Raw genomic sequence first — 10185 nt, forward strand, 5'->3', positions numbered from 1 at the left:
CCAACAGCTAGCAGCAAGACTCCTCAAAAACATGCCTGCGCTGTGTGCGGCAAAAGAGGTCGAAGCACTAGCCAGGGATTTTGGAGGTTTCTCACGGCCGAACGTTGACTAGAGAGCTCTCCGCAAGAAGGCCCTGCGCAAAATTCCTTATTAGGAAACATTCCCTCAGGAATTTAAAAAAAAGAGTGTATATAATTTATTAGAGGTACGCCAGACAAGATGTCCTATGTAGATGCTTAGTGCTATCAGAGCGAAGCTGGGACAGGTCGCTAGCAGGATACAACTTTTAATGTTAGGAAGTCTTTTGTGAAAGTATGTGTGCTCAGTGTACCCTCATATGGAAGTCAAACGTGGGCGACAAGCAGGACAGACAAAATAAATACAGAAGGAATACTGACCAGTAGCGGGATAGCTCGATTACCTAATGAAATCTTACTGAATCTACACTGACGGAAAAAAACGGAACAGAGCTTCATGCTACAACTTGCTTAAATGGCGCGATAGATTCTAAGACATCATCGGACGGCTACTCCAGCGTCATGGTCTCTGTAGTGATCGACCAAGTGTAATAGGCATGGAACTCCATCCTATAAACTGAACTCCTGATGCACCGAGGAGCTGTTAATTTTTGAACTGAGAGAAGTGTGGCGGATAAAAATTGTGTGGGCAAGGCTTGAATACATTAAGAATGTTGAAGTGGATGTGGGTTGCTATAGCTACACAGAAATGAAGAAACTTGCGCAGGGTAGATCATCGTGGAAGGTTGTATCAACAAGAACCCCAACAGACTCTAAAAACACAGCTATCGCGCGTCGGAACCACAAATCAACAGCATCCTCATCAACTGCAGTAGGTGACAGAAAGACAGGTTGCAGAAAAGTGTTGCAAACTTTCATAAGTAAACGAACGCGACTACGGATCATTTGTTAAGGCAGAACGCGGTGCACCCGTAGGCAGGGCGCTGCGGCGTGCCGCAGCCTCGTCAGCGGCTCTCGCATCCTTGGCATTCCAGCCTGCGGATTGTGGTCTGGGTTGTGCCCATATTTGGGGGCCAGGCCTCCGCAGTCGTGGACATAACGCCCAGGAGGCAGCGACTTCGTCACAGCAACTTGCCGCCACCGCGCGAACAGTAGGAGTCCAGACGCTGCATTGTTGTTGGGGCATGCAGTGCACCGGCGATTTCGAAGCGACTTCTGGGTACACTGCCAGAGAATGGAAAGTATCACCCTCATGACAAGATCATTTTATTGATAATGTAAATGACAAGCAGTTCATCATTGTAGGAATACAGGAAACGAGATTCAGACGACATGAAACACACTTGTTACAGTGAAGGGTACCCACACAGCTTCATCAATACACTGTGACCTTTCCTGTGGCGGCAATGCAGACATATATTCTCGCATGCAAACGATCATATAGGTGGAAAACACCATCCGATGACAGGTTGTCCCAAGCAGCTAGCAATTCGGCAATAGTTTTTGTTGGCTCGGGAGGACGTGAAAGTTCCTGCTTCACCATGTTCCATGTACAGTAATGGAAATAAGTATTCATACATTAGAGCGTGGAAAAGTAAACTGCCTTTATTGACAATACGAAACCAAAAACACTAATTGGATATGCACTACACACGTGGCCAGTCGCCAATGCAGCTATGCTGGTATATAGAACGAGAATGAACAAGCCTTTACAAAACAAAATACAAAAGCGTCTGCCAAGTTCTCTACTGCGCTGGGAATTAAGTATTCACACACCAACAGAAAATGACACTTCTAACAAAGCTGGAACATGTTTAATACTTCGTATGCATACCCTTCCAATGTATTACTTTTTGCAACCTTCGTGGCATGGAATGGACCAATTTTCTTGTAGTTTCCGACGTGATACCTTCCCATTCTCGAAGGTGAGCCACTTTCAAAGAGGCCTTATTACGGATGTCGTGTTTTCTCACTCGTGTTTCCAGCTCACTCCACAAATGTTCGATGGGATTCAGGTCCGGTCTCTGAGCAGGTGTTTTAAGAGTGTGTGGAGTGTTGTAGAGCAACCACAGCCGGACAATTTGCTCCGTATGTTTGGATTATTGTCCTGTTGGAAGTAATAATTTCTAGGAAGACCCAAGGCGTCAACACTCTGTTGTAAGTTCTGTGTGAGAATGTTTATATATACAAATCTGTTCATGGTACCTTCCACAAACACTAACTTTCCTACACCGGAGGCTGACATACAGCCCCATACCATCACTCCATCACCTCCGTGCTTCACCGTGGGTTGAATGTTGTTTCGGTCGAAGTCTTTATTCGGTCTTCTCCAGACCAAGATCTTACCATCACTGTGCACGATATTAAATTTGCTTTCATCACTTAACAATACAGTATCCCAGAAGTCCGCTGCCTTGGATACTTGCTGTTTCGTGAATTCCATCCGCCACTACCTGTTCTTTTTGCTGATGTAGCGCTTTCGTCTCTGGACCCTGGCTCTGTAGCCCGAATGATTGAGAATGGTACGAACTGCCCTTGGAGTGCTGTCCTTTCGGGAGTGGTCATGTACATTTGCGGAGAGTGTCGACGCTGTCGTTTTCGGGTTTTTCTTGATGATTGTTAGTAGCATTCTGGTCTCTCTTGTTGTAAGCTTCAGTGGACGACCGTGTCGTTTACTGTTTATTACTACATGTCTGTTCTTAACATCGCTTAATGATAGTTTGCACAGGCGCTCGGCTTCGTCCTATGATGTTCGCAATTTCGCCATACGACTTATGTTGAAGATATTGGGTGACAACGATGTTTCGTTCCTCAATGGTCGTTTCCTTCCCCTTGCGGCCCATTCTGCTTTTCCACGGTACCCACGTCCGACGTGCTGTTGCTTCGCGGCCGCCACACGACTACACAAGTGTGGCATGCACTCCGGGGCTGCGTCAGCCGTTTGTTTGGTTGAAAGTAGTCCGCTGTATGAATACATTTTGCCCTGTCGTAGACCGTGTGGAGCGTAACATATTTTATTTTCCCAGAATAGATTCATGGTATAGGGGGAGCTTCATTACCAAGAATATGGTTATCTGACGCTACATCATCGTACTCATTCGTATCGGCGCCGTGGGTGATTTACTATCCTAACACACCATCCTAGTATGTCACCGCCTACTGTATAAATACTTATTTCCATGACTGTATGTTCAACTGAAGAGAGATCTCGTTAGCTTGCTGGCCAGACCAGTTGTACACCGCGAAGAGCATGCTGCGCGCAGCATCTGTATGTGAACATGCATTGCCCTGCAGGAAAGGTGCATCACTTGTCTGTCGAAGAGGTGACAGTACCATACGGATAACAACTTGTGCAATGTGGCAGACAGTGATTACTTTACTCCGCAGAAACATTAAACAAGGTCTGTTCAAATAACACTGGAACATTCGTAATATCACATCAATGGTTTGTTGGAGCGAAATGCGTTTGGCATTCGTGCACACTCCTGTCTTCAGTGTGCAACTGCCGGAAATTTCAATGTTGTACGTCTGATAGTTATTGTTCAGTGCTGTATTGTGTAGAAAGTTGTGTCGCTCAGTTTGCAAATTTTAAGATGGGACACTTAGAGGAGCAACGCGTCTGCATTAAATTTTGCGTGGAACTCCAGATAAGCTGTACAAAGACACACCAAACGAAGCAGAAAGTCTACGGTGATGAGTGCTTAAGCCGTATTCAGTGTTACGAATCGTTCAGTCGGTATAAAAATGGCCGGGCGGAAATTACAGGTGACCCTCGTTCAGGGTTTGCCGTTCGACGTCTATCGAGGACGCTCATGTTAGGAACGTCAACGAAATTGTGCGTGACTGTCCGAGAGATTGCAGGGGCATGTAACATTTCAGTTGGATCATATCATGAATTCCTGACACAGCATCTTGGAATGCATAGTGTTGCCGCCAAGTTGCTCCCACGGCTCTTGAGTCAAGACTACATGGACTTCCTTAAGAGAATCATAACTGGTGACTGAACGTGGGTCTACGATTATGATGTTGAGACAAAGGTCTCTTCACCATGGGTCGGGAAAGGTTCTCCAAGACCAAAAAAACCTCGTCAGGTCAGGTCAAATGTCAAATCCATGCTGACAGTTTTCTCTGACTTTGAAGCATTAGTTCGGCATGAATTCGTGCCATAGGGACAAATTGTTAATCGGTCATACTATCGGGACATGTTGCAACGCCTGCGAGAAAATGTGAGGCAAACGGCTGAAATGTGGCAAGGCAATTCGTGGCTCTTGCATCATGATAACGCAGCCGGCCGGTGTGGCCGAGCGGTTCTAGGCGTTTCAGTCTGGAACCGCGCGACCGCTACGGTCGCAGGTTCGAATCCTGCCTCGGGCATGGATGTGTGTGATGTCCTTAGGTTGGTTAGGTTTAAGTAGTTCTAAGTTCTAGGGGACTGATGACCTTAGATGTTAAGTCCCATAGTGCTCAGAGCCATTTGAACCACAACAACGCACCCGCACATTCATCCCTGTTGGTGCGCACGATTGCACAAAAAACGAAATCTCTGTGCTACCTTAACCTCCATACTCTCCAAACCTGGTCCTTGCGGACTTCAGTTTATTTTCAAAGCTGAAGAACCCGTTAAAAGGACGAAGATTTGCAATGATAGACGAGATAACAGAAAATTCGCAGACTGTGCTTCGATCGAACAAGGGGCATCCGAAGAGCGCTTCCGACAGTGGAAACGGCGTTGGTAGCGATGTATCTATTGTTTAGGGGAGTATTTCGAAGGAGACAATGCACAATAAGTAAATGATAAGCGTATAAAAATGTTGTGGGCAAAGTTCCGGAACTTTCTGAACAGACCTCGTATGTGACCGCGAGTTGTAACTGATGGCCCCCAAAGCCATGAAGAGCTGAGTGGGATCTGTGTGTTGTGGGCAATGCAGTCAGGAATAGGCCACTCACCAGGTCAGCGCTGTACACGTTTACGTCCATTACTGACATACACATGGAACTTAATCTCATTACTGAAGGCTGCAGAGTGCAGTTTCACTCTCCAGTCATCTCTTTCAGGACACCTGTGGAGCCATGCTTTGTGATGCCGTGGTGTCGCTGGTATCCTGGCCAGAGGCGCACATGATCTTAGTCCCGATTCTTGGTGACACAGCAGCACGTGCTTGGATATCTTCCCTGAATGATGTTCGGTCGGCCACGGCTGCTCACATATGCGTCTATCTTGACGGGTGTCTTTACTACGCGGACATTGAAAGGTGGCTACACTGAGCCACAGCGCCAAAGATCGCACTAGAGAGTATTGTTCCGCCGCCTCCACTGGCAGTGCTTATTGAGACGTAGCGGCAGGCAGTGCTTACCGAGAAGTTGTGGTGGACACTGCTTGTCGTGAAGTCAGAGTGAGATGTGGTAGTGGAGAGTGTTGTTCCATGTTTTATGCAGTGGTTTGATGGGAGAGATAGCAGATGTTGTTCTAATGGAGATATTGTAATGGTCAGAGTGCATTTCGTCAATATATATGGAGGTATTTTCTTTTATTCTTTTATTCTTTCAGTGACCTGAATAATGTGTCATTACAGGTTCAGTCAACAAAGCATCTGGCGTGTGTTCTTGTATCAGAGTGTAATTCTGGTTTTCTTGCGCAATTATAGTATTTCTAATTTTCTTTTATCACGTCAGTATAATTGGTATTAAAAAAATTCTTGTCTTGTTGAAGAAGAACCGTGCCAGATGTGCGTTGAGTCATACTACCACATACAGAACAGCTACACTTGTGTTTGTTGTTTCGTAGGTTTTATAGTTGCTGGGGACTTAATTAATTAATTGTGCTAACAGAAATTTTCTTACATTCTTTGTTGTCATTCTAAGCAGTCAGATTGCGTAATAATACTAGTCAGGGCCAGCCGTTTACGAGACTAGCGTAATCGGACAGACAGCTACTAAAAAATATTTGCATTATTTTTTTTTATTTAATAAAGCCCCCATGCAACATCCAGAACCCGATCTACGGATGCGGGAATGTTCCAGGGACCGCTGACGAAAGCAGCGACACGCCGCCGATACCTTGTGTCCAGCGTGTGCAGCAATTCGCCGATACGTCCATACAGCTTCACGAAAGCACACAATGCTATCCCGTTCTAATGGGTGAAGTTGTTCAAAAGGAGTACGTACTTGTAGATCGGGCACGGTTGTACCCTAGAATGAATGTTGCAAACAGTGTTCGCATCTAAACTCAGCACAGTTACTGCCCACAGAGTCAAAACAGAGGGCGCACAGACAGGCCTTCTGGGCACCATCTGATCATACACGACCGCGACAAATAAATCACTAACGATACAACTCCTCAGTACCCATTGAACACAGTCCTTAGTGGAGTTGCATTTTTTCCGATAGTATAGATATCAAAGTGATACACAGGAAGATTGTATTCCGAGTGTAAAAAGTGAGCGTGAAGATCTTCATTATTTCTGGGGAAGTTATCGCAGAGTTAAAAAGGAAAAACTGTGAAGGATTACGTGTTAATGGAACGTGCCTGGATCACCATCGGTTTCGTGATGACGTCATACTCTCGACCTCAGCTGCAGATAAACCTGAACATAGAATGAAATAAACCAGTAGAGCTTAAGTCCGGAAATAGATTAGAAAATCAATTATAATAAGATTACAATAATACCTTAATTTGAAGAAGAAATTTCTGATAATGTACGTTTTGAGCACAGCACTGCATGGTAGTGAAATGGACTATGGGAAAACCGGAACAGGAAAGAATCGAAGCATTTGACATCTAGTGCTAAAGACGAATGTTGGAAATTAGGTGGAATGGTAAATAAAGAGATGAGGAGGTACTGTGCAGAATCGGAGAGGAGAAGAATGTGTGGAAAACACTGACAAAGAGAAGGGATAGGATGATAGGACATCTGTTAAGACATCAGGGACTGACTTCCATGTTACTAGAGGGAGCGGTAGAGGGCAAAAGTTGTAGAGGAAGACAGAGATTGGAATACATACAGCAAATAATTGAGGGCGTAGGTTGCAAATGCTATTCCGAGATGAAGAGGTTGCTGCCACAGGAGAGGAATTAGTGGTGGACCGTATATAACCAGTCAAAAGACAGATGACTCAAAAAAAAAGTGTCACACTGGCGTTCTACTAAAAGATCCTGTGGCGAAATGTGTCGCTCTCTGTTGGACCTTCCTTACATCTTCTATCAGTCCTACCTGGTGAGGATTCCAAATTGATGAGCAGTACTCGAGAATAACCGAGAAAGTGCCTTGTAAGCCACTACCTTCGTTGATGACTTACATTTCCTTATGATTTTTCTCATGATAATACATCGGATTATTCTCATGATGCTACATCGGAAAAAATTGTACGGATTTACAGTTTAGTCATCGATCAGTTGAGTTTTAGTGTATAGGGGACTTGAAATCAATGACTGGTTGTACAGCAAAATAAATAAACAGATTTATAAAAATGCGAAAATACTGTATCTTTTGCATTTTTCGTGCTTGATGTAAGATTTACGCACATATTAAGCGTATTACCTTGTACCTCTCGCTTAATACAGATTTAGAACTTACATTGCAGTTTTAGTTTTTGTAATGAAAAGTGTGTTTAAAATGGAGTTAGCGCAGACATTGGGCTACGCTACACATCGAGCTGTTAGCAGAACCTTTATTTCGCATTCCCATTCACTGGCGTTACAGCTTACAACCAAACTGTCACCTTCCAACGTATCCTAGACCTCGAGCTATGCTCTAGGATACAGACCCAAGAAGGAGTCAAAGGGTGGGAGAGAAGGAGGGGCCGTTGGGGGCGGGGGGCGAAGGCAAGATCACATTCAAGCCTTAAAACTGGCTGGAGCACTTTTCGTAAGTAACTAGGGTTTTGAAAACGAAGGTCCCGATTTTTGTAAAACTGGAAGTTTACGATCAGTCTGCAGTACGAGCTTTGAGTAATAACACAAGGACATTTAATGACTAAAACATTCAGAAACTAAGGAAGGCTCAGCAAGCAGTGGATAGATTCATCTTGGTAAGTTGTAAGAAAGACACCAAAAAGAATAAGTGAATCAGGGTAATGACTGGAATGGAACAATGACTGCTACGAAAATTAAACTTAGGGTGATTAAAAATATTTGCCTGTCGAATTGATGTCGACGGAGTAAGGTAGGTCTTTGCTTTAATCCAAGCGGTAAGATTATAGTGAGACAACTACCTAATGGAATGTGCAACGTTGATACACATAGCTGAAGAACGTAATCAATTAATACTTCTTGGTTGTTGAGTAGGCAATGATGGTAATAACCTTAATTTCTTAAAATATGATAAGGGTAGTTTGTAGCTAAAACACTTATTGCAACCCGTATTCTACATATTTGAGATGAACGTCACACTGACGCAGCAACCCGCGAGTATGGCATTGTAAAAGTGAAAACACCACTGTTACGTCAATAAAACACACACAGAACTCTAGAATTACTTTTTGTATAAGATGTCATTACATTGAACATCTTAACTGATTGTAAAAGATTGTAGGTTTCATTCTTGAAACGCCGTTTGTTACTGTTGTGGTCTTCAGTCCAGTGGCTAGTTTGCTGTAGCTCTCGACGCTGGTCTCTTCTATGCAAACCTCTTCTTCCCCATATAATTATCGCAGCCTATATCCATTTGAACCTGCTTACTGCATTCCAGCATTCGTCTCCCTCTGCAGTTTTTACCACTCTCACTTCCTTCCATTATAAAATTGACGATTCTCAGATGACTCACGATTTGTCCTGTCAATTGATCTCTTCTTTTAGTCAAGTTGTGCCGCAGATATCTTTTTTCTCAAATTCTTTCCTACTCGTCTTCCGTTGTTATTTGAGCTATCCATTTGATTTTTTAAAATTCCTGTGCAGCATCAAATTTCAACAATTTCTACTCTTTTCTTGTCTAAACTGCTTATCGTCCACATTTCACTACCTTACAAAGCTACATTCCATACAAATACCTTCAGAAAGTATTTCGTAAAACCTAAATTTATATTAGATATCAACAAATTTGTCTTTTGAAGAAACGCTTTATATCTCCAAGCTGTACTCTAGTCACAACAGCACAAATCGTCAAGTACTTATAGTTTTTCATTTCGTAATCTAATGCTCCCCAAATCAGCAGATTTAACACTACTACATTCCATTACCCATGTTTTGTTTTGCCAATAGTCACTTCATAACCTCTTTCCAGTCCTTTACCGTCTCTGACAGAACTGCAGTGTAATCGGTAATACAAAAATTTAACCTGAAAACATTTACAGATGTATACTGTTACTATAATTCATTGGTGATGATCTGCAGATAAAAATTCAAGGACCTTCAGAAAGGTTGTAAATTAAAAGCTATCGAACCTAGATAAGCTGAAACAACCAGAGGTTGCTCAGAGCTTCAAATGGGGCACTGAGCAACAATAGAATGAAACAGGAGCAAGGAACACTCTAAAAGAAGAACAGGTACTACTGAAAAATGAGACACTGATGGCTGCAGAGGTTCAAATGGGCAGGACGACACGGCCCCATTACCAATTATTGGATAATACGTGAGATATTTAATCTAACTAACGAAAGGAGAAAATATAAAAGCAGAGGAAAAGAAGCAGGCAAAAGGGAATACAGAAGACTAAATAATGAGATGAACAGGAATTGCACACTGGCAAACTAAGAATATCTAGTCTATAAATGGGCGTAGAAGTATGCATGACTATGGGAAAGATAGATGCCGCGTATAGGAAAACTAAACAGACTTCTGCAGAAAAGGATAACAACTGTATCAACATTAAGAGCTCGGACGGAAAGCCCCAGAAAAGCTGTGCGAATGTCATCTACTCCAAGAGATTTGTTCCAACTTAGGTCTTTGAGATGTCTGAGAAATTCTTCTTGCAGTATTAATTCTCCCAATTCATTTTGATTTATTCCCTCTTGTCTTTCTATAACATTGTCTTCAGGGCTGTATCTCTAATGGAGACTATCTATGTATTCCATCCTATCAGCTTTCCCATCTTGTCTTACGATGGGCTTTCCATTTGAGCTAGTAATTTTCATACAGGTCTTCACTTTTCTGTCTGGCCATGCTAGCATTAATAGTTTGCATTTACTTTTTATTTCATTTTTTAGACGTTTGCATTGTGTTTTATATGCTTCTTTTTCTCCATTTTTTATGTCTTCTTCTTTCGTCGGCTAG

The sequence above is a fragment of the Schistocerca cancellata genome, chromosome 3 (genome assembly GCF_023864275.1).
Source record: "Schistocerca cancellata isolate TAMUIC-IGC-003103 chromosome 3, iqSchCanc2.1, whole genome shotgun sequence".
NCBI classification, from domain to species: Eukaryota; Metazoa; Arthropoda; class Insecta; order Orthoptera; family Acrididae; genus Schistocerca; species Schistocerca cancellata.